Source organism: Dermacentor albipictus, chromosome 4, assembly GCF_038994185.2.
Source record: "Dermacentor albipictus isolate Rhodes 1998 colony chromosome 4, USDA_Dalb.pri_finalv2, whole genome shotgun sequence".
In the NCBI taxonomy this organism is placed as follows: domain Eukaryota; kingdom Metazoa; phylum Arthropoda; class Arachnida; order Ixodida; family Ixodidae; genus Dermacentor; species Dermacentor albipictus.
The window spans coordinates 62,839,653-62,864,471 of NC_091824.1; the positions used below are offsets into that span (position 1 = coordinate 62,839,653).

The 24,819-nt window shown below is 44.7% G+C and overlaps 1 long non-coding RNA gene across 1 annotated transcript in view; it reads right to left on the reverse strand.

The window, feature by feature from the left end:
* The window catches only part of LOC139059652 (uncharacterized), a 121,333-nt gene extending 101,486 nt beyond the window's left edge, over positions 1–19,847 (reverse strand). Inside the window, exon 1 of the long non-coding RNA XR_011514277.1 lies at positions 19,097–19,847. This is a non-coding gene — a long non-coding RNA (uncharacterized lncRNA). The remainder of the gene's footprint in view (positions 1–19,096) is intronic.
* Between the last annotated feature and the right edge of the window lie 4,972 nt (positions 19,848–24,819).

Genomic DNA, 24,819 nt, shown 5'->3' on the forward strand with positions numbered 1-24,819 from the left:
GGATGCAGAGGTTTTCGTGTATGTGATGTGGAATGGTGTATTTAGTCTTGATGATGGGTGCCGGAGTGATAGAAAGAGTTTGTAGAATGTGTCGACCTGTTGCGGTGTTAGAAAGTCTGCTATATTGGGATGTGAGGTGGGCTTCTGTGAGTTCAGTAAGTGTGTTGAAAGTTCCAGTAAGCATTAGCCTTTCAGTGGAGGTACGTATGGGGACTCCCAGAGCGAATTTATATATTTTGCGTAAAAGAGTGTTGATCTTATCTGATTCTGATTTAAGGAAATGTAGATATGGTGTTGCGAATGTAATCTTCCTGATGACGAAGGCCTGAATCAAGCGGAGAAGTTCGGCCTCCTTTAGTCCGCCATGTTTATTGGAGACTCGCCCTAGAAGGGGCAGGGTGTGATCGACTGTGGTGTGGAGTGTATGTAGGGTATATGTGTTGAGCCGGTTGCTTTGAATGTGTAAACCGAGCACCCGGAGCCTGTCCACTCTAGTAACAGGGATGTGGTTTAGGATTACCTCTATACTAGACATGTGTTTTCCTGCCCCCCGGTGGGATGGTAGAAGCAGCAGCTCGGATTTTTGAGGGGAGCATGTGAGATTCATAGCCCCGGCATGAGCCACGACGGCGTCTGCTGCGGCCTGTAGGGTGTCTTGAATCTCTCCATCAGAACCGCCAGTCGTCCAAAGAGTGATATCATCGGCGTAGAGTGAAAATTTGAGCTCGGGAATAGACCGCAATGCTTGCGCCATCGGCATCATAGAAAGATTAAAAAGAAAAGGGGACAACACAGAGCCTTGGGGCGTGCCGTAGCTACCTAAATCGTATGAAAGGGATTGCTCTGTGCCTATGTGTATCGTTGCGGTACGGTTGGATAAAAAGGTACATATGTAGTCATATGTCTTTCCGCCAACCCCAATGAGATTAAGCTCTCGGAGGATGGCGGAATGTGAAACGTTATTGAAAGCTCCGTGGAGGTCCAGACTGAGAATTGCTTGCGTATCTAGACTGGTATTAGGTGTAATGATGTCATGCTTCATTCGAAGCATGATATCTTGGCATGAGAGAAATTTTCGAAAACCTACCATTTCTGATGGATAAAGATTGTTGTCCTCCATGTATTTACTGAGCCGGTTGAGGATGACGTGTTCGAGTGTTTTACCTAGACAAGAGGTTAGTGATATAGGCCTGAGATTAGAAATGTTGAGTGGTTTGTTTGGCTTTGGGATAAATATTACCCTGGCATCTTTCCACGAGCTAGGGAGGGTGCCTGTGTCAAAGCAGTGATTGAAGTACGCCGTAATGGCTGTGACAGAGTTGTCGTCTAGATTGCGGAGTATTTTGTTGTTAATAAGGTCGGGGCCTGGTGCTGACATTGTGCGCAGGGTGGCGAGGGCATGGCGAACCTCTGCTTCCGTGATAGCGGAAGCAGAGGTTTGATGCTTCCGTGATAGCTTCCGTGATAGCCACTGAGCAACCACGGCGGGTACTGAGCCCGGTTGGCTACCCTGCACTGGGGAAAGGGAAAATGGGAGGGAAAGATTACAATAAGAAGAGAAAGTACACTGGGGATACCGATCGGTCACTCAGTCCGGAACACAGACGGTGACTAAGTCCGGTAGCTTTTAAATATCGCAGCAGCGCTTTTGTGGCCTTTTGTACCTGCGATATGCGAGGCCATGGTCCCGAGATCTTGTTCAAGGTGAACGGTTTCCTATCTAACCGATTTAAACGAGATGCTGAAGAAACGAATCTATTACTACATGCATGGCACTCTTCGGCAGCTGCATATATACGTCGCATTGACCCTTTTCACCAGCACCGAGTAAAGTTAGCGAAAAAAGGAAGAAACGTTTATAACGTGTCATTTTGTCATGTGACAAATATGGGGTGTTACTGGAGGGGTGGATAAAAGTAGGCATTGTTACAAAGCGCGTAGTGCAAACCAATGAAACATCGGTTACGATATTAAGCTACGTGATTTGTGTTTGTGTATTGTATTCCATATACCAACTCTATATTTTATTGGTTCATTTAGTCTAAGTTTATTTTCCATTTGCTGAGGGAATGCCTCTTTGTTCTTATTGTTTTGTGCTAGATTAACACTCTTCTGTTGTCCCATGTTGTCTATCTGCATCTGTATATTGTATCTTTTCATTTATGTATGCACGCAAGATTACGTGTTCCGAAAACAACCAAACTGCTTTTGTACAGTTTTTATTACTGATATCACCTTGTATATATCTAAGTGCTGTATGAACTGTTCACAAGCGCGTTGGGACTTCTGTCAGGCTTTTTGCCTTTAGTGCTAACTTCCTCTTGATTTGACAGGGAAATAATAAAACGAATTGAAATGAAAAGGCGTTCTACAAGAAGTGAAAAATATATGAGATGAAGTTCCTTGTACTTCAAAGTCGCACTTATTTGTTAGTCAAGTTATGCTCAAGAGAGAGAGAGAGAAAAAAAATAAGCAAAAGCTAAGGATGTTAACCAGGTTGAATTTGGTTTGCTACCCTGCACTGTGGGAGTGGAAAGTGAACAGAAAAGGAAAAGGGAAGGAGAAAATAAAGGAAGAACAAGCGATGCACGCCCACACATAACAGTGTTCACCGGGCAATCTAGACGCAGTCACTGTGTTCAGTTGTCTTCAAAAAGTACCACAGCGCTCTTGTGGGCCATTCAAAAAAGTATGCGTACGTCAAGTACGTCTCGTCCAGGACTTTTCGGTAGCATTTTGTGACATGACGCGTAGGAGTTACGACATTGTACATACCCAAAACATCGTTCAATGTGATATACTCGAAGTCATTGAGGTATACAGGATCATACTATGATATGAACCGCGCGATATCAAACACCATATTGTAAATGGTCTCCGAGTCCCGGTGCAGCCCTGACCGATTCCGAGTAGCATTGGCCGGTTGAGAGTTTGAGTGCCTTACGAGCCTGAATTCCAAAAAGACGGAATGTCCAACGAGATGGAACGCCCAATCGAGACTGACTGTCCAACGAGACGGAATGACCTACCGACAGGGAATGTACAAAAAGACAGATTGTCCAACGAGACGGGATGCTGAATCAAGACGGAATGCCCAATAGACACGGAATGACCAACAGAGACAGAATGTCCAATGAGACTGAATCTCCAACCAAGTGGAATGTCCACCGAGACAAATTATCCAGCGAGACTGAATCTCAACCAGAAGGAATGTCCAAATAGAGGGAATGCCCAGTCGAGACGGAATGCCCAACTGAGACGGAATGTACAATCGAGAAGAAAAGCCCAATCAAGACGGAATGCTCAACCAGACGAAATTTCCAACGAGACGGAACGCCTAGTCGAGACGAAATGCTTCATTGTGACCGTATGTGCAACGAGATGGAATGTTCAACCGAGACGGCTTGTCCTGCCGAGACTGGATGTCCAACCGAGACGGAATGCCCAATCGAGATGGAATGTCCTACCGAGACGGAATGCCCAATCGAGATGAAATGTCCTACGGAGACGGAATGTTCAATCGAGACGGAATCTCCGACCAAGACGGAATGATCGAGATGGAATGTCCTACTGAGGCGGAATGCCCAATCGAGATGGAATGTCCTACCGAGACGGAATGCTTAATCGAGACGGAAGGTGCTATCGAAACGGAATGATCGAGACGGGATGCCCAGCCGAGACAAAATGACCAATCAAGACGAAATTTCCAATGGCAACGGAATGTCTAATGAGACGGAATATTCAATCGAGGCTGAATCTCTAATCGAGACGGAATGTCCACATACACTTTTTTTTTGTGGGGGCTAAAATGCCGTTTTGCCGGAGCATTGTCTGCAGCGCGAGCGATGTTTGCGCATGGATGCGTTCGATCTTCGTCGAGCAGTGCGCGCGCATGTCGCGGATTAGATGCTAGCGAGGCCCGTGCTAGTAAAGCAAAACCGTGCTTGAATTTCTGTGGCAGATATCCCCGTTATTTTCGGTCATCCACTGGCACCATAGCTTTTCTATGTAAGCTACCAAAGGTGATCACAGCATGCGACGGAGACCAGAGGAATGATATCTGAAAAAAAAGAAACATAATAAATTCTGGGGTTTTACGTGCCAAAACCACGATCTGATTATGAAGCACACAGTATTGGGACACTCCGGATTAATTTTGACCACCTGGGGTTTCTTTAACGTTGTAAATCAAAGCACAGGAGCGTCTTTGACTTTCGCCCCTCATAGAAATGCGGCCGCCGCAGTCCAGATCGAACCGGCTACCTCGAACTCAGCTGCGCAATGTCACAGCCCCGGGGGCAACCGATGAAAGGTGTCCTATTCTGCGATACCGTCCTCACAAGTTTAGGTGGTGCGCGGTTCTCCACCAAAATTGCGAAGCCGCGAGTTCTGACGAGAAATACTTATTACATTTGTTTAGCGGTTCTGCGTAAGTAGCGGCATGCGTGCAGATATAATTATTTATTGACTGGGACGTTGGAGTAGGCGACTGTTGCAATTAATTTTGTAAGTGTTTCTTTGACGGCACTCAGCATGCATTGTAGTCTAGAGGAAGACGCTTCGCAGAAACTACTTCACTCGTATAAGCAGCTGGACTTCTGCGTTCTGGGCTCTTGAAGAAGGAAGACAATACACATTAGCCACGTAGGACACTGTGTGCAGATGCTGCACATATATAGCATGCGATTGCAAACGCCGAGTATCTATTCAGTCGAGAAGGCATTTTTGCGAATGAGACACATACGTATCTAACAAAACAGTGTGACATTAGAACACTTATGCAATTAGGACACTTATGGACGTGATACATTTATATTATCTTAATGTTCCAGTCATGGCGTCCAGGAACATAAACGCACCATGTGCCGTGTATGCGAATGTGACCGTCTATACCGTTCATAGGGTAAACTATTCTTTCACTATGACGTTGCTCTGAGCGTGCACCCCTGACGTCTTTACTGACGTATGGGCCACCAAGCTTACGCACGCGACCGTCCTATGGATCAAAGAACGCAAAGACGTGGCCAACTTTTTTTTGCGGAATTCGCAGCCACCAAGACTTTTGTAGGCATGCAACAGTTGTGCATGCGCACGTGCTCGCATCACTACTTTTGCGGCCTCATTATTTCCTCGCAAAACAGTGGACTGGAATGGCCTTCCCCGTGACATTGCAGCCATCACGTGTTCATCAACTTTTGCGGACAACTTAACTGCATTTGTTTGTCATGAAGATCACTCTCTGTAACCTTTATTTGTAAGCCCACCCCTTATGTAATACCACCTTACCGGGGTCTTTAAAGTAATAAAGTGAAGTTAAGAAGTGAAGTGTCACGCACACTTTGCCTGGGTGGAGCATACTTTGACTCCCAAGCAACCTCCGAAGAATAAGCCACTAATGCCGCCCACGCTGCTTGCTGTTATACCTGGGCGCTCTTATTTCTGTTGAGGGTGATTTTTTTTTTTACTGTAGGCTGTCCTAGGCTCATTATGCTGAATATTATTTTGCGTTCACGACAGCTAGAAACAGAGTTCGTAGTTCAGTTCAGTTCAGTTTCTTTCCAACAAAATGTTGGGGGTCCTCCAGGCAAAAAAGTTGTCATAGACAACTTGAGGGGACCTGGGGACCATACAGACAGCAGGTAAAGTGATACATTTACAAAAGAACAGTTTGAAACACTTTACATCACAGGGTATTTTCAAATAGTGAAAATAATATACAATGCAAGAAAAAAAAAACTGAAATACAGATATGGCTACTACGAACATACAATGAAAACATAAAAACATGAAAAAATAAAATATGCACTTGTGTTAAAGGGTTCTTCACTTATACAACAAAAAACGTCTTATTTGAGACTTGAATTTGTAGAGTTTCATGCTGAAATTTATTTGGGAATTCACACGCTTTATTAATGCGGGTATTTGATAAGCGAGCACAGCCCTTCCAAAATTTGTACGTGTTCGTGGTGTTGTTATCCATTCGTTACGCAATGCATAACGAGCTGACGTTGTGTGTGCTGAATGTAACAGGTTATGTTTATGTATACGCAGCAGGAGTTTGTAGTCATATATTTTACTCGCTTTGAGCAAATTGTGTTTAATAAACAAAGGATTAGTTAATAGATCTCTGGGTTCACCATGATAATTCTCAAGAATCCTCAGCACTTTCTTCTGTAATACCTCCAGCTTGTTATAATTCGTAGTCGTTGTTGTGCCCCAAACTAGTGTGCAGTAGGATAAACGGGAGTATAAGTGGGCATAATATATCGCTTTCTTTAGCTGCAGAGGAATGAGATCTGATAATTTGAATAATAAACCAACTGTTCGGCTTAGTTCTGAGGTTAGTTTGTTTAGGTGTGTATTCCATGACATACCTTCTTCAAACCACACACCTATAGAAATTTCTGACATTTAACGCGTGCTATGACGGTGTTCTGGAATGTCAGCGTGAGTTCACTGTCACTTGTTTTGTTGGTGGGTTTGAACAAGACGTAGTTAGTTTTTTTTTCAGGTTCAAAGCTAAGTTATTTGCATGAAGCCAGCTATCAAGCTGCATTAGGTAGTCGTTAATCGTGTTCTGAAGGTCACGAAGTGTACGCGCAGAAAAAAATATATTGTTATCATCGGCGTAAATTACTGACTTTGGGGAGTTAGGTATATCAAATATATCGTTTATGTAAAGTATAAATAACAAGGGCCCTTTCATAAGATGAATGAAGAGACCAACGGTATAAAGCTTATTTTCAATGTCATCCATTATTTTATCTTTAACACGTAATAACGCTAGCTCTGTTGTTTTATTTTTCTGAAAACCGTACTGTGCGTAAGTCTTTAATGTTAATTATTATTAATTATTTTTGCAGTGATGATGATGATTGTAAATGAAATCCCCTTTGAATAGGGGGTCAACAAATGCTAATAACATATATCCTGTGTGAGCTACCTGCATGTTACCATTTCGTATCAACCATTCTACCTCTCACTCCTTTATCCCGTAATATTACCCGTGTCTGCAACGATCCCGTCCCCACCTCATCCTATTTACTTTTTATCACCAATAGTCGCATCGTATTTTGCTGACCTACACCTCTGACCAGCTGGAGTTCCCATCAGCTTTCAGCTGCAGCGAATATCCGGATCGTTCTCTACGGTACTGGCAGGATCTGCGCATCCCATTACAGATATTTTTGAGTCGTCTCCAGATTTTCTTTTTTCCATAGCAGACAAGTGTCTCATCCTGCTGCGAACATTTGCACCTGTAGGTTCTTGCCCTCAGGTAGCCAGCTCGGGCCTTAAAAAGCGAGGCACTACACATTTTGTGCTATATAGTACAAATATTATTTCCCGATTCTTCCTTGCCGTCTTTTACATCTCCCTGGCTTTTCTTTGAAGATCTGAGCGAACGCAACCAATCCGCCATCTATCGTGATCACCAGGAGTGCTCCCTATGAAAAAAAAAATAACCCTGCATTCCCCTTAACTCTGATATCCAATAATATCATATATGCCACATAGTAAGAACGGGCTTTTATACGGCATCCTATATGTTTCATAGCGGATTAGTAGATATGGGGATAGAGCATATGTTTTTTTGTTTTTCAATACGGAACCAATATGCTTAATTGCGAGCACAACGCTCAGCTATTCCGCAGGCAACCACGATAATATTCTAGGATGCGCAGCTTAACATGGGGCTCGCACATACTAAATGTATCCGGGCGACTGGAGAATTAATTATTTCGTCAACTTTATCCCGTCCCGATATCGTGACTGCTCACTCCTGCACAGGCCGGTGTCCGAGCGACGTCTCGTCGCTTCTGCCGCGTAATTTATCACTTATGCCTTGTATCTCGCTTGCCAAAAGCATCCGCGGCAGTGGAGCGGGCGCACCCTGCAGTGTGAGGATGGTGCAACAGCACCAAGAAGAGCCATGCCCCGTACCTGCTTTCGTTATTTTCTCTTTATAATCTCCTGTCCGAAGACTCGTAACGTTTCTATTAATGCTGGTGCGACAAACATCGCGACCTTAACGTTTTATCGTTCGAGACAGCTTCGTCGTCGTAAATCATGTCCGCTTCGAGCCATTTCAAGAGGGCGCCTTGCCCAAAGCCAACTCAGTGGCATGTGTGCTCACAGCATCGGATTAAAAAGAAAAGAAGAAAGACTACGTATCGTGAGTGCTGCAGGATCTTTGACAGCTCTTGGCAGGACAAACGAGGCGGGACAGTCATTTTTCAGTCCTGACAGCCGCTGGCCACACGCTGCTATCGATGCCATCCCGGGGACCACGCATAACTTTTCCAGAGATTGCTCCAAACGAAGCGTATACACGTCCTAAACCAGTCGGCTGGTTCGAAGCCACGCGTATAGAAACAGGGCGGAACCATTTCCGAAATTGCTTTTTTCTCTTCTGCTCCGGCAAAGCACGTACGGTAACGTCCTACATAACCATGTTTTATGCTTATCTCGCGACCTGGTCGCTTTGTCTCGTATTCGCAAGTATATAGTCAAGTGTCGGCACCGTTTGTGACGTTGCGAGAGATGCAGTTAATTAAATTAAACGCTGTCAATGCACTTAGCCGCAACCATGGCCTCTTTTGTTCTTGTGTCCCCTGTCCATGCTGTTTGTTATGCCTATATTTGTGCCGAAACAGGCAATTTATTTATAAAACAGCTCTGCTCGGCATCTAATCAGCAAGGCACATCGTGCACGCACCGAAAAGGCATATCGCTCTATAGAATGATAAATCAACAATAAAGAAAGTGTACAAAGATTCGCAAAAAATAAAAATAAAATAAAAGCGAAGCCCCACACAGATGTATTCTGCATCATCTTCTTCAGCATGTCACTGCTAGGCTGCAAACGCTTCAAGGTTTTTTTTTTAAGTTTTAGATCTGTCAAGTGCCTTTTTCTTTTCTTGTCAAATGTTTCCCTTCGTGGTGTGCAGCTAACGACCATGTTGAACAGTCTCTCATTCAGAACGACAGGGCGCAGCCATGAAAATCTAATTCTATGGTCAATTTCTGAAATTACTTAAGGTCACTGAAGTTAAGATAGAATACCTAATCACCACTGCCTCCTTGGCGTATAGCTCCGTCCCTTTACCTATAAACGTTTTAAGTCACCAAGATTCTCTCATCAGCACGTCCACGAACGGATTCCAAGGCACAATTAAAATTGTTATTTCTACAGTCCTATCGATGTCGGTGAACGCCGCACCAGGACGTTAATTGCGTGCATCAGGACAGGAGAAGCACATAGAAACACGCATTAAAAAAAAGAAATCACGCACAGGAAACATTGCCGTCTGTAGGAAACACTACATACACTTCTCAGCAGTACACAGAACCTGACAACATGCTATCGCACTCTTCTGCGCAGCGGATGACTACGGAACCAAGCAGACGACACGCCAACGGCCGCCACTCAGATCCACTGACATGCAGAGAAGCTCCCGGAAAATTGATAGCGTGTCCGCTTGCGGCCACTTCAGGACCAGCGCGACGCGGCGCTTTCGAAAGTCGTTCGCTGACGACGTCGGTGAAAGGAGCACGCCAATCGCCACGCGCCGTGCCGCTCTCCTTTTTCCGCGGCCACTGGCCGAAGCCATCAACCGGGCCAAAGTCACGCGACGCTTATAGGCGTCCCGTGCAGAGCCCTGCGAGCCTGTCCGCACAGGCAGCGCGGTGCGGGACGCTTGTATGCGTAGGTATACAAGACGAGTAACGACGAAGAGCAGATCAGTGCGGCGGTGATCTGTTTGAGTGCTGACAGCCGAGTTGGATCGGCGGAATCGGTCATCATTAAGGACAGCGGCACAAAGGGCTCGGCCGATGTGATTGAGCACGACCGTGTGTACCGGCCGCGCGGGAGCACTTGAACGAGAGGAGAAAAAAAAAAATGTGTCGTGCGCAGTGTTTGTTACACGTTGGTGTGTAACCTGCAATGCGAAGCGCATGGATGCACTCACAGCTTTGCTTCGCCACTCCAACCATCCCTGGAGCAGTTTACGCCGTTCGCTTGAGTGTCTGCAGATACTGCGTGTCCCAGATAACATGGATCAAGTAACAATAAGTAGAAAAAGAAGATGGATCATTTTACGCAAACAAAACCACTTATATAGTGCTCACATAGGATTGAAAAGGGCCAATAATTTTCTGTTGATGACATTCAATTATTTAATTACAATTAATCAGGTGGCTCTTGAATGACCTCCTTAAATGTCTAGCTGTAGGCAGTTACAGGAAACATCGAACCAGGATGTCTTGAGCAAGATACAATTAGCGCGCTTAGTTACCTCTAGCTGGAAAGATAAGCCCACGAAACGGAAAACACACCACGTGATTACGTATCCACCCGTGGATCCACCACGCACCCACCAGTTGTGACACGCACCGCTTGTGCGACATGCACACTTTACATCCAAAAGCTTCTCCTGGGTGCTGGCTAACTTCATTTCGGCAGTTTCCACGTGCCCAAATTGGGCTCCGGGCCGTGGCGTCCGAGCCAGACACGAGCTGAGGCTCCAAGATACGGACACCAGGCACACAAGAACGGGGCAGGCCGCAGCCAAGCTCCTTTTAAATATAGGTTACGAAGCTTGGACCGAAAAACGTGCTAATAGCTATTTTGCCAGATGTATCAGTTAATGCTCACTCACACAAGGCCGACCCGACACCGATTTGGGTCTGCCGATTGTCGGCGGCGGCGTTTTTTACCTTCGTGTCGGCGCCTGTCACAGTGCGCCGATGCCGAACTCTCCGCCGACCGTGGGCGGGTTGTCGGTCGATTAGTGAGGCAGTCGCGGCACATTTCCCTCCGTTTTCACCGTGCCGCACGAGGCAGATTGTTCGCGCCAGCAAATACATCGCAAAATGAGAACACGCATATACAGCTGCGCTCAAATTTCGCATTAGGTTGTATCGTAATCGTCGGCGAATTTTTTTCAACAGTGCTTCCGCTTTTGATGCATTGTCTTGTCGTCGGCGATTTTTTTCATCAGCGTGCACAATTGTACACGCAGTGCCTGAAACGGCGCTATACCGAAAATTTCGTCTAATGAGATTGCGCGCATACAGTTTGCGGTGAATCATGGGATGTCATGCAGACAGACAGCATGGTTGCACAATAAAGCTGTAACTTACTTTGATAATCGTCTAAGCTGGTTTCAGTCGCATTGTCCTTTTCTATTGTTCTTACGAGCTTTATGTCTACAGAGCTCTGTTGAAATATCGAAAACTTCCTCCTCCAATCAAAAAGATATGTTTGTGCAAGAAACCTGCGTCATTTCTTCGTAGTTTCACATTAATAATGAGACGTAAAAACTCACCAGCGGTATATTTCTTTCCCCTTCGTAACACCTCATTACGCTGCAGTGTGCTCCATATGGCTGAGTGTAGCGCACAACACAAGAACGTACGAGGGGCGAAGGAGCCGTAAATGCAGAAGTGTGCGATATAGTGTATACACAGACACTTCTATCAGGACACGATCGAGAGAGTATGGAGGCGGCGGAAATAGCACTTGTAACGGAAGAACGCGTTAGCGTCCCGTCACTGCCGTTGTTAAAAAGGAATTGCGTTACCTGTGGATAGAGCAGAGTGTTGTGACCTTCTTTCCTTCTATCACATCTACAATTGGCGCTGCTGCTTAAAAAATATAAACTTCCACCGACTCGTCCAAGTTTCCCTAATATTTCCCTACAACAACGCGATCACATTCAATGGACGTGAGCGCTTGACAAAATGTAGCTCTCATGTATATTCTCGTGGCGTAACTTCCAACTGAATTTCTCTTCTCTTTCGCTGATTGTTTTATTTTCGCTTTTTTTTCTCTGGGTTTTGGCAATGACAAAATGAAATCAGTCGACCATTCATCCGTGTTGTTAGTTCACTATCCGCTGTTAATTTTGATGCGCGCTGCAATAAGACATCGAGAAGATTCTCACTTCTGTAATCCAGCGAGTGCAGGAGCCATACACTGAAGCGGCGAGGATACAAATGAGACGACTGGTGCGTCGCATACCTCGCAGCTAAACTTTAACTCGAAGGCAATTCACAAAAGCGGCATGTAATGCGACGACTTCATGCAGTGATGGCGGTTCTGTTGCTGCGGTAATACAAGTGAGTAGACGCATATGTTGGCGAATCCGAATGGAGCAATGCTTCGTAGATGAAAACGCATTTCACAGAAAGCCGTGGTTATGAGCTTTACTAGTAAAAAAAGAATCTTTCATTTTTGCTTATTCTAACGGAGAGCATGATATGCTTACTGTTAACGAATTTAAGTACTTAGGTTGTATATACATTTACTCCTGATCTTAAATGGCGCAAGCACATGAACCTTATAAGCGCTCACACGTTATACGTAAACTGGGCTACTTAATTATAAAGCGCACTCTAAATAGTTCCAACAGGAAATGTAAGTTCCACGCTTCCGTCGTCTGGTCGCCGCACTATTCGTGTGAAGTTGAAAAACTTGAGTTTCTTAAAAAGAATGCAATCACATTCATCTGCTGAGGTACGATCGTCATTTCTCGCCCTCATCGCATGCTGATCGGCTCTCCATTCAGCTCAACGTCGATCATCTGAGCGACATATTATGCTCCATGGGATAGTTTATTTCTCTTCTGTCATGGTAGCACCAATGTCTTTCGTTAATGCTTTCCGCACAGCACACTGCATTCCTGCATTGAACAATTAATCCGGAGTACCCACTATGGCGTGCCTCGTAATAATATTGTGGATTCGGCACTTGGAACACCAAAATTCAATTACGCATTAAACATTGCACAGTTGAAAGCACACCTTGACTGACTTCGATATTATTTTCAGTACTGAAAAATTGAATAAGTTAGATGGTTCGCTTAGAGACTTACTCGAGGTGTTCTTTGTTCAAGAAATTGTTAGCCTTATTGCCTGCTATAGACGTATGTTGCGTGTTTACCTATATATGCTACTATACACAACAAAGTATTTTCTGCAACCAAGTGATTTTTGTATTTTCTTTCTGTGTCTATACATCTTGCTGTGTCTCGTTTCAGAGATAGCAGCATATGCACGTAAAGAATAAAATTAACAGGACCGATGAAGAGGTTGAGGTTTCGTATCCAGTGACACTGAAAGAGGCAGTTGCGATACGGTACCTGAGCTGCGTGGCACCACGCCTGACAAAAGGTGATACTAAATCCTGCCCGACTACATTTGACCTAGTCAAATTCACTAAGTGTTGTGCCATCCGACGCTGGAATCGTAAAGGAGACGAGATTTCTCTCTGCAGCGTCGCCCAAGCAAACTAACAGCCACGTTAAATAGTGCAGTATACGGTCTATATACATTGCGGTCTACGTGTGTATAGCGCGCATATATATGCCTCTTCGAAGGGACAGTTACGATCACAAAGCAAGGCGCCGACAGCGCCAGTAATGCGTTGATTTGATTGACGGGTTTCGACCACTCGAGGCAACAGCTGTGGAGACGAGAGACGCTATTAGTGGATAACTTCGAATTAATAACATACAATTCTCTGACGTGCACACAAAGCACGGAACACGAATGCCCTCGCATTGCGCGCTCCCATCAGAACGCGACCTCTGGAGCCTGGAATCGAATTGGGTGACTACGTGCTCAGAAGCAGAGCGCCATTTCCACTGAGCCCCCACGGCGCGAAAGGGCAAACAGATTAAGGTGCAAGAAAAATATGTGGATCCGAGAGGCTTGATTTTTGGTTAGTCACAGCCATACGAAGAAACAGGCAACGATGCCAGCTATATAGCATAGCGGGGATTAATTGGCGTGTTTAGTTGAAATGTAGAAATAATGACCTGAAGGTTGAATGAAAGCGGACGAAAAGATAACTGGCCGCAGGTTCCTTTTTTTTTTGTTCCTTCATATGATTGTGACTAATGAATTAAGAGTACCTTAAACTGTAGTCAACGAACTAGCACAAAGTTTTATTTTTCTTCCTTAAAAATTTAAAATTAAATTATGGGGTTTTACGTGCCAAAACCACTTTCTGATTATGAGGCACGCCGTAGTGGAGGACTCCGGAAATTTCGACCACCTGGGGTTCTTTAACGTGCACCTAAATCTAAGTACACGGGTGTTTTCGCCCCCATCGAAATGCGGCCGCCGTGGCCGGGATTCGATCCCGCGACCTCATGCTCAGCAGCCCAACACCATAGCCACTGAGCAACCACGGCGGGTTATTTTTCTTCCTTAATTAAGGGCATTTGAACGGCATTCGAAGGTATATTGTAGCAACATGCAACTCATTTTGAACGCCTGATTGGACGGATTCGAGCGTGCAAAATTGATCGCCTATATAAGTGCATGAACGCGTCTAAGCAGCTCCGTATCAAGTTGGAAGATGCTTTCGCAAAAGGAATACGAACAGGCAGAAAGAAAGCGCATCGCTGTGGTTTGGTAGATTCGCGATTGCCTGGCACATGCTCGAGAACGTGGTAGGCAACGAAAGGTATAATGGTAGCGCCAGCAGCAACACCAACGCAAAAGGCATATTCGTGGGGTAATGGGTATAGTCACAATTTCTCAGCCGTGTATATGGGATGGCCGGCTCCTATGCGGTCTATACCTAACCAGCAGGTACAAAACAGCAACAACAAAATCTAGTGCACTTCCGCTTTGTGAAGAAGGATGATCAGCAAAGCTCTGAAAGTGGGCCCCTTAATGGCGAAATGAACCTCCACCGCGGGTTGGTCCACCATTGCACTATCTTCGGGATCGGTCCAGGTATGGGGAATGCTCAACGCCTGCTTCACTTCCACCGCGGGTCGGCCCGGTATTGCACTGTCTTCGGGATAGGCCCACGTATGGGGAATACTTAAAAAGTTTGCTTCACCTCCGCCGCGGGTCGGCCTGCCATCGCACTGTCTTCGGGATCGGCCCACGTATGAAAAATTATTGGTCTATGTCTACGGAGACGAGGTCCGCCAGAACTAGCTATAGCCATAAACAGCTTCGCCGTAAAAGACCGTTGAACATGTCTCCTTTTCGTCTACTTGTGCACGTGTTCCAGCTTGTCATCTATGTTAGACCTTACATTACCTTACTATACTGTACGATGATATAGTATACTATACTATACTAGACTATACTATAACATACTATATAATGCTATATCTTACGGTGTAATACCAACAAGAGCACATTGAAACACTTGTGGCAGAAAAGGCGAGGCTTTTCTTTTTGTCCCTTAACATTGATCCCGGAATAGTGACCCCGGAGTAAATCGTGTGAGTGCTGGAAAGCACTCGACAGGTGCTTGGCGTTGAAGTGATATCAACAGAGATGTTACCCGTGGCGATATTGCACCTTTCGGCATTTTTAACAAAGGCGCGCGCCGTTCTTTTTGCAAAAGAGGTCCATTATCCGAACAGTTATTCCCGTGTGACCGAAGCAGAACGAGGCAGCGTGTGCGCACGTACGTGTGTGTGTGTGGGCTGAGCTTCTTTTTCTTTCTTTCTTTTGTTTGTCTTGCGTTATCTCGACAGCCAAATGGTAATTTCCTTTTTGCACTGACTCCGGCTTATAGTGTACACGTCCTATGCGTCTTTTTGACAAATATACCCAGCAATGCTTTGACACGGAGGAAATATATGTTCAGAAACTCGCCGCGACAGTGCAATGCCATTTTTTTTTAGTTACGATGTGTAATTAAAACCTGGGCGAATCGCGGGCTATAGCTGATAGACATTGTATCGAAGGGGCTCCATATTAATTCCAACCTCAGGGGATGCTTGAAATATTGCATGTCCGTGCAATAAAGGAACAGTACACAGCATTTTTCCTCCATCGAAACACGCCCACAGCCGCCGGGAATCGAGCCCGCGACATCGTGACTAGCAGCAGAACGCCGGAACCACTGTACCATCGTGGCGGGCTGTAGCTTACGTAACGCTACTGACTGCTACTTAAGCGATCAATGACAAGTGAACTCCATCTTGCTTACACTGCAAGAGTGTGTGTGTGTGTGTGTGTGTGTGTGTGTGTGTGTGTGTGTGTGTGTGTGTGTGTGTGTGTGTGTGTGTGTGCGCGTGCGTGCGTGCGTGCGTGCGCGCGCACACACCCACACACACATACACACACACTATAGTTGGTGATGCATTCTTTAAAACTGATGGTAGCGCTTTTAGCGTTACCATCAGTTCTAAAGATTGAAAGAAGAGTGTCGCGCCGTTTGTCCACGGTGACTTTGCGTTTTCTATTCCGGATATGCTTTCTCTGCGGGTTCCTCCCTTCTTGGACAGGAATTATATACGTTTGCTCTGCTGGCTAAAGTGTACGTTTTCTCCAAGGTGATTTTTTTATATATAACTTCTTTTTCACTTTTGTCATTTCCTATTTCCCTCGATCTTTTCCCCCACGTCTTCCCTATACTTTCTAGACAGCACTTTACGCCTCTTCCTGTTACCATCCGACTCTTGGCAAGACTTTATTCCTTATGTTGAGTATATGCACTAATCCCGGAGAAAGAGAGAGATAAAGCTTCATTGTTGTTCAGTCTAGGCCTCCTCTTTAAACGTACTTCAGAGCCGGATGTAATGTACGCTGCCAAATATTCTTCATTCTGAAGTTTAGTGGCCGCAGTCAGCCACATAGGACTGATGGGTACAACGAAATGGTATACGGCAGTGGTTGATGGACGTGAGACACGATGTCATTCGCGAGCATCTCACGCAATGCCTCTGTTGAGGCCTTTAAGGTATATATATATATATATATATATATATATATATATATATATATATATATATATATATATATATATATATATATATATATATATATATATATATATATATATATATATATATATATATATATATATATATATATGTAAATAAAATAAAAATAAAATAGATAGATAAGCGTCCTGCCCACTCCAGCCCGCATTTACTTTCTCTAAGGTCTCACAAGTCCATACCCTGCGTTCACCGAAGCGATCGCCCAAACACCCATCACAATTCCTGACATATGTCCAGAAAAATCTACTCAAATGCAGGATGACGCACTTTCTCCGTGGTATCGTTGTCCATCCACGTACATCATGGCTGTCTTTGCCGACCTTAACATACTTTGAAAAGAGCACAAGTTTATTCCTGTAAATAAATTCGTAATAACTAGAAATTACAGTATGGGTGCACATATACGAATGATAATCTGAAGTATGGCTCTGTTCTCTGCCATCCACTCGTCCTCTGCACACTTCGCGAGTTGACCGGTAAGCAGTGCTATAGCATTAGCGCAGGCTCTTGGGCCAGTTGGTGCATGAGGAAATTGAAAATAAAATGGGGTATACCAGCGAAACAAAGGACGAGTACACGAGGAAAAGGCCTTAGACACGTACGGACGCTGGGCTTTCAACTGTACTTTATTGGAATGCACATTGCAGGGCACATAACCTCCGACGCATGCGCATTTTCAACTCCTCCCAAGACATGTGTATTGATCCCACCTCGACAAATGCATTGACACACGAAATAGCCAACGCATGCGCAACCTTAAGCTTAAAGGTTACGCTTAAAGCGTAATCGCTAGTGCTCGCGTAAGTCCTACAACGCACACAGAATTTGATGACACAAGTCTCGGCGACATGTGCAACATGTAGAACCATCGATAACGTTCGATAAACTTCCGATACAGAAAGGAAGGTGGGCGTTGCTCTGAGCGATAACCTTTAACACTTGTTAGCCGGTGAAATGTGATCACCAAATGAAGATAAACAAGCATGCGTGTCAATATGATTACGAGGCACACCGTAGTGGGGACTGGGATTTAGTTTTGATGATCTGCGGTTCTTTAACGTGTACCCAATTCTCGATAAACGAGCGTTTTTCGCATTCTGCCTGCATCGAGATGAGGCCGTCGCGGCCGGGATTCCATCCCGCTCCCTCGGGCTTAACAGCGCAACGCAAAGCCACTACACCACCGGAGCGGGTTGACCCGTAAAAAGAACACGCGGCCAGTGGGTAAAACGACACACTAGTATGTCTCTTAATTGTGCAGCGTAATGAAGACGATGACACTAAGTACAGGTTGTATAAATGTCTAGGGATATCAAAAAAAGACCGTAAGCCTGTTAATCAAATCTGTGTACAGGGCATTCGAGGGTAACGGATGTGTATTTCCAACCGCATCCTGCTTTCTCCTTCAAAATGAATCGAGCGTGACCGCATTCTACCTCCTCGACTACTAACACCACGTGACACGCACAAAGCAGTTCTGCTTTGTGCGTAGGTTATTATGCAAAATTACGTTTACGCCGCACTATGTCGCCAAATGAGCCATCCACTCAAACGTGTGCCATTCTTAATAAATGGACACACCTTCGAAGCCTTCTAATTTGACTGCAACAAGTTTTCCGGCAACCAACGCTACACGGTTCCCTGTACAGATATACCTTTGATTAGAGACAGAAACTACAGCTCCAGACTACGCGCTCTGATTGCAAAGTAAATGATTGAGCATAATCCTGTCTTTATAACTGTACCAATTCAAAGGGGCTTTCTTTGCACCTGTAAAACTTTCGCACTCCTGAGAGACGTGAGTGCATACACGCAACAGCCGCCAACGTTCAACAGTATAGTCGGTCGACAGGCGCCTCGAGAGCCCAGCCCCGTCTAAGCAGGGGCAGTCCCCTTGTCGAGGCTTTGGTGTCAGCGGCCATACACCTCGTTCCACCATCTTGATCACCTCAAGTGTGCAGCTTCCCGCCGTGAACATCAGCCCACATCGTGCGCCATGGCGCGCATATGTGCTCTCAGCGCATCAAGACGTCCAGCACTCTCCCTTTCATATGTCCCCGTGCAATGTAACCCGCTCCAAATGTGATGATATTAAATGAAGTTAGTGAACTGCGCCCGCAGATATCAGTAAACCAGTGCGCGTACAAGTGAGCCAGCAGTTAAAACTGTCGCCGTCAAAGTTGCTTTATTTATTATTATTTCACGCTCGAGTGTTGAGGCACTGTGTTTAAACGACATCAAAAAAGAAAAAAAAAAGAAGTTAAAGATAAGATCGGCGAACAGCGAGAAAGAGCGCTGACAAAAGCACTGTACTGCAGAAAGGAACTTACCTTCCTGTATAGCGACGTATAATCACAAAATTGCACCGCGACGAATGGAGCGGAGCCGTATACGTCCCAAGTGTTCCCACATTTCGGGTATGAAACTACGTGCACCTTCTTCTCGGACTGGTGATGATTTCCAAGAAACCCACGGGCATCCTGGCATCGATAATAAGTTATACGAGCTACGATGGAAAACGATTTTAAGATCGAATACAAAGCAAGCGAAAGGAGCTCGAACCACTGGCGGCTTGCTACCGCGAACTGCCCGACGGACTGGAAGTGACGTCAGAATTATCTAAAACGTGTGCGACTTGGCTTGCCGACTTAAAGGACGATGCAAATAAGGTGAACCGGCAGCGGCAAGGAGGCGCCGCTTGCTGTTTCAGCACGACACTAAACATTGATGATGCCACGCTCGCTGGGGATTCGCCGAAAACAACACGACATAATAAACGGACGTGTCCCCCTATATTAACACCTGCTCCAGCACGATGCACCAAGCCAGGCTCACGCAGTCCATGGCGTTCCACAGTGTTGGTTCCATGACCACGTTCGAGTGATTGCACTGTGTGCTCTCACGTACTATAGCATGGCGCGGTGACCATGCTATGTAAGAAACAGAACAACTACCTGTGCTTCAAGATGACCGCTTAAGTTCGCGTTGCGAAGTCTCATCATATGCGAATAAGAGCTGCATGCCTCCTTCACTCGCCGGTGCTTTGGCGCTTCCATTCATAACGCACGAAGTTTCAGTGGTTTCAGCGCTGGTTGCCCATAAAATGTATATGATCGCTTCTATATGCAGTACGCAATCCAAGATGGCTGAGAAAAAAAATAATACTAGAAACGTCACAGCTTAGGCATGCAGCCAAGAATGCCATATACACAGTGCATATGCCATATGCCATATGCAGTAAACACGCAATCACATTCGCAGCCACAACGGAATATCTATGCAATGTGTGCCCCATGGGTTTCGAATAATTGTCATCCTTCTGGCCGCGCCTATGATGCTCAACGTTCATCATAGTGTGCGCTTTCACGCTAATTAAAACAACGCTTCCGTCGCCTGAAACTGTTTTCTCGAGACATATATAAACCGTTCTAAATTAATTACCTAAATTCTGAGAATTTTACGTGCCAAAACCATGAACTGATCATGAAGCACGCCGTAGTAGGCGACTCCGGATCAATTTTGACCACCTGGAGATCTTTAACGTGCCCTCTACTGCACGAGACACGCGCGTTCTTGCATTTTGCCCCATAGAAATGCGTCCGCTGCCGCCGGGAATCGATCCCGCTACCTTGTGCTTACCAGCGCAACACCATAGCCTACATAAGCTACTATGGCTAGTGGCACACCTTTCCGTCATGTGACTTTTATGAAAAGGATGTTCGCTAATTTGACCATTTGTTTTCAAGAAAATGTAGTTCTGCAGGCTGCTTTTGTTTAGCCGCACAATAAAACTGAAACCTTATGTAGACGTTCTTACAAGGTCGCACATGCTTCAACGAAACGGCGTGAACCACGTGAACATTTGACGGTTGTCTCTGTGCCCCATCTTCACGCACTATAGATTTAGTTTTCGTTTTCTTTTAGGAAAACGTTTCTTACTTTATGCCTAACAAAACTTTATTTGCTGCATCTGGCAGTCGCTTATAAAATATACGAACAGAGTACGGAAACTATATCAGTAGTATGAAAACTGCATCAATTCCATGGATGAATTTGATTATCCGTGTATTGATTATTTGCTATTGCGATGTACTGGCATGGTGGAAAGTTCACGGGACGCTGAATCTAAGCGAAAGTTCAATATCTCTTGAGCCTGGACATGCAGCCTGCACTTAAAATTTGCTACGTGTATTACTCTACGTGACCAATGTAGTGTTCTACTGTTTTAATGGCTGCAAGCTAAAGCCGGGCTAACTTATTCGACTTCTCGCAGAACGCGTGTCCCGCAAAAATTTGACCTGGCCTGTACATTATAGTATACGACTTGGATCAAGGTGGCTGTAAACAAAGCGGTGTGAACGGCTGTGTTAGTCATGATGTAATAAAAAGAAAGTTATTTTTTACCATTTTATCTTTCTTTATCTCTAATAACAGAGCAAACATCACCATATAGGAAATTTAGGCAGTTATAGTATGGAGTATTGTGCGAAAAATCTCATGTCGCGTGATATCGCTCATGAGTACATTTAGCTCAAATTGCGCGATATCTTGCAGTGCCTGCTAATAATTCCAACACTAATAGTACAGTAGAACAAAGCATAATAGGGCAGATCAGTGAGTTTATTGTTATCGCTCCCGAAAGTGTGGGCAAAGGTGAGGAAGGGACGATATCGTATTTGCTAGTGGACGACGAGGGTTGGTGACGGCGAAACAAGAAATACCTGATGAGGGCGAGGATTAAAGACGGTTTTAAAACAAAGGGTAAAGTAGGGAAACCGAAAGTGAGGTTATTCGATAATCTCTGCCTGCCGCGAGCAAACAGATAAGACAAACCTCACAATTGTTTGGATCTTCTTCTCCTTCTTCTTCTTCATCGACGTCATCATCATCATCATCATCATTATCATTATCATCGTCGTCGTCGTCGTCGTCGTCGTCATAGGTTATGTCCACTGCAAGACGAAAGCCTCTCCCCACGATCTCCCATTACCCCTGTCCTGCGCCAACCGATTCCAAGTAGCGCCTGCGAATTTCCCAATTTCATCGACCCACCTAATCTTCAGCCGTCCTCGACGGCGCTTTTCTTATCTTGGCAACCATTCTCTAACCCTAATAATCCACTGGTTATCTAACCTACGCATTACATGACCTGCCCAGCTCCATTTTTTTCTATTAATGTCAATTAGAATATCGACTATTCCCTATTGCTCTGTGATCCAAATCGTTCTTTTCCTGTCTCTTAACGTTATGCTGTCTCCCTTGGTTGACTAAAGTCCAGTGTTGCCCTTATTCAATTGCAAATTATCATGGTGAATATTTTAGACAATATTGAAAGGAAGCTAATGGGTCTATAATGTTTCAATTCTTTAACGTCCCCCTTTTTGTGGATTAGTATAATAATTTGCATTCTTCTAGTTTTCTGGGCTCCTTGCAGTCGATAGACACTTCGTATAAAGAGCCGCCTGTTTTCGAATCATTATGTCTCCTCCATCCTTGATTAAATCAACTGTTATTCTATCTTCTCCTGCCGCTCTTCCTCGTCTCATGTCTTGTAAGGCCCCTCTCACCTCATCGCCACTTATAGCAGGAGTTTCTGTATCCTGTTCATTACTGTTTCTAATGGAGGTATCCTGACTCCTATGGGTACTGTACAGGCCAGTACAGAATTCTTCCGCTGCTTTTACTATACCTTCAAGATTGCTGATGATATTACCCTGCTTTTCTTTCAGTGCATACATCTTGGTTTGTCCTATGCAAAGTTTCGTTCTCACTGATTTCAGGCTGCGTCCGTTTTTTACGGCTTCTTCAGTCTTTCTCACGTCATAGCTTCGAATATAACTTATTTTCGCCTTGTTGATCAGTTCTTACAGTTCCTCGAATTCTGTCTTATCTCTTGAGTTCGACACTTTCCTTCTTTGTCGTTTCTTTCTTAGGTCCTTCGTTACTTGGGAGAGCTCGTCTACTGGTTGCCTTGGTGCCTTACCTCTCATTTCAATTGCTGCCGCTGGAGCCAGTCCAGTTACGGTTTCATTCATTACCTCTATGTCATCATCTCTCTGTTCTAAGGCTGCATATTTATTTGCAAGTAGCAGCCTGAATTGACCTATTTCTTCTTGACCAATTTTGCTCTTTCTCTCTTCAAATTGAGGTGAATCCTAGACCTGGCCAACTTATGATCGCTGCACTTTACCTAAAACTTCATTATCCTTCACTTAGGTGGGATCGGCAGAAAGGACGAAATCTAGTTCATTTCTTTTTTCACCATTAGGGCTTTTCCAGGTCCACTTTCTGGTGTTACGCTTTCTGAAGAAAGCTTTCATTATTCGCAGCGTATTCCTTTCCGCGAATTCTGTCAGCATTTCTCCTCTAGCATTCCTATAATCGATGCCGTACATGCCAATTGCTTGTTCACCAGCCTGCTTATTCCCCACTTTCGCGTTGAAGTCCCCCATTACTACAGTATGCTGAGTTCGCGCTTTTCTCATCGCCAATTCAATATACTTATAAAACTGATCTACTTCATCATCATCATGACTGGATGTTGGAGCGTAGGCTCGTCCTACCTCTAATCTATGCCTCTAATTAAGTCTGTTTTACAGCACATCTATAGATAATACTTAGACAGCAACATTCGTGCTTTTAATGCAACAGCGAAGAACGTAAAATACAATACTTTCTTCGACAACGAGAATGCGCATCAGCATGCTTGAAGTTTTGGAGAAGCAGGCACATGGATTTTGTAGCATTTATCGGTTGCTTATCACGAGACACTCTGAAAGGACGCTGCTGTTTCAGCCACCAACGGGCGAGCTCTTGCGTATGCGTGCCTGTTATCGCCAGCCACGTGTGAATGCAATCACATAGTGCTTGCGCCGTTTCTCACCGAACCGAAGGGGTCAGTTGCCACGGATCGTATATAAGCGCGATCTTTCATTCAAAGCGCTCCAGGTTCCAGCACTGCGCATTTTCGCATTCTCCAAATGAGGGTGAGTGCTAACTACTGCCACATCGTATGTGAATGCGATTACCTGTTCACGTCTTCAGAAGCCATTTCGCAGGCGAGAAACATCACTTTTTTTTTCTTCCACAGAAAGGTGGAATAGTAATGAACCAGGGAAGTACGTATACATGCGATTCTACGATGATGTACGCTACAATACAACTTAGTAGAGAGACCAAGGGCCTGCGTGACGAAATCTCTGAGGTCTTCAAAGCAAAAGAGACTTCCTAAGATGAAATGCGACATTTTTTTTGCAGTTTGGAGCATAATATTGTAATAAGCCTGTACAATATATGAGTAGTTGTTTAAGTGTAATGGACACGTCCAAGTACGATGTGTTGTTTTTAGATGTTTATTTTAAGTGCAGGAAGATGGGAAGGTAGATGTTTGTCGGTCCGCCATCTTTGTTGTTGGGGCCTCGCTTTGGTGTCTCCATGTATACAGTCTAAATAGATTCCTAACTTTGAATATAGGCCCGTAACAATAAGAAAATAATGCAGTGAAATTGAACAATTCTGTCAAATACAACCGCTCCACATGACATGGAGCAGCAGCCTACTAACAGCGAACAGCAAGTGTTAATGATGATGATGATGACCTTGATATATTTGGCGCACACCCACTCACGTGGATTGGCCAAGAGTGGGCAGATTTTACATATGTGGTAAGGTAATAAATTTTAAAATCATAATTTTGATGAATAAGTTAAAGTGACGAAAGTTCAAAACGACTCAGTAGACAGTCATTAAAAAAAGAATATATAATATAAATGAGCCAACAAAAGAGGAATGAAACGAATAATACGGTCAACAATGAAATCGATTTGATTCAATAATGAATTTCTCTATGGCAATGCATACATTCCTGTACGAGTGCCCAAGCACAGACGTCCCGAAAGGCAGCACTACCGGATTGTTCGATGGCAGGCCGAGCTGTCGCACTGTAATTTCCAATGTCCTTTTTCTCAAGAAGGAGAGACGCTGGCATTCCAGTAAATAGTGTTCAATCGTTCCTAATGAGTTGCAAAAATGACACAAAGGGGAAATTGCCAGA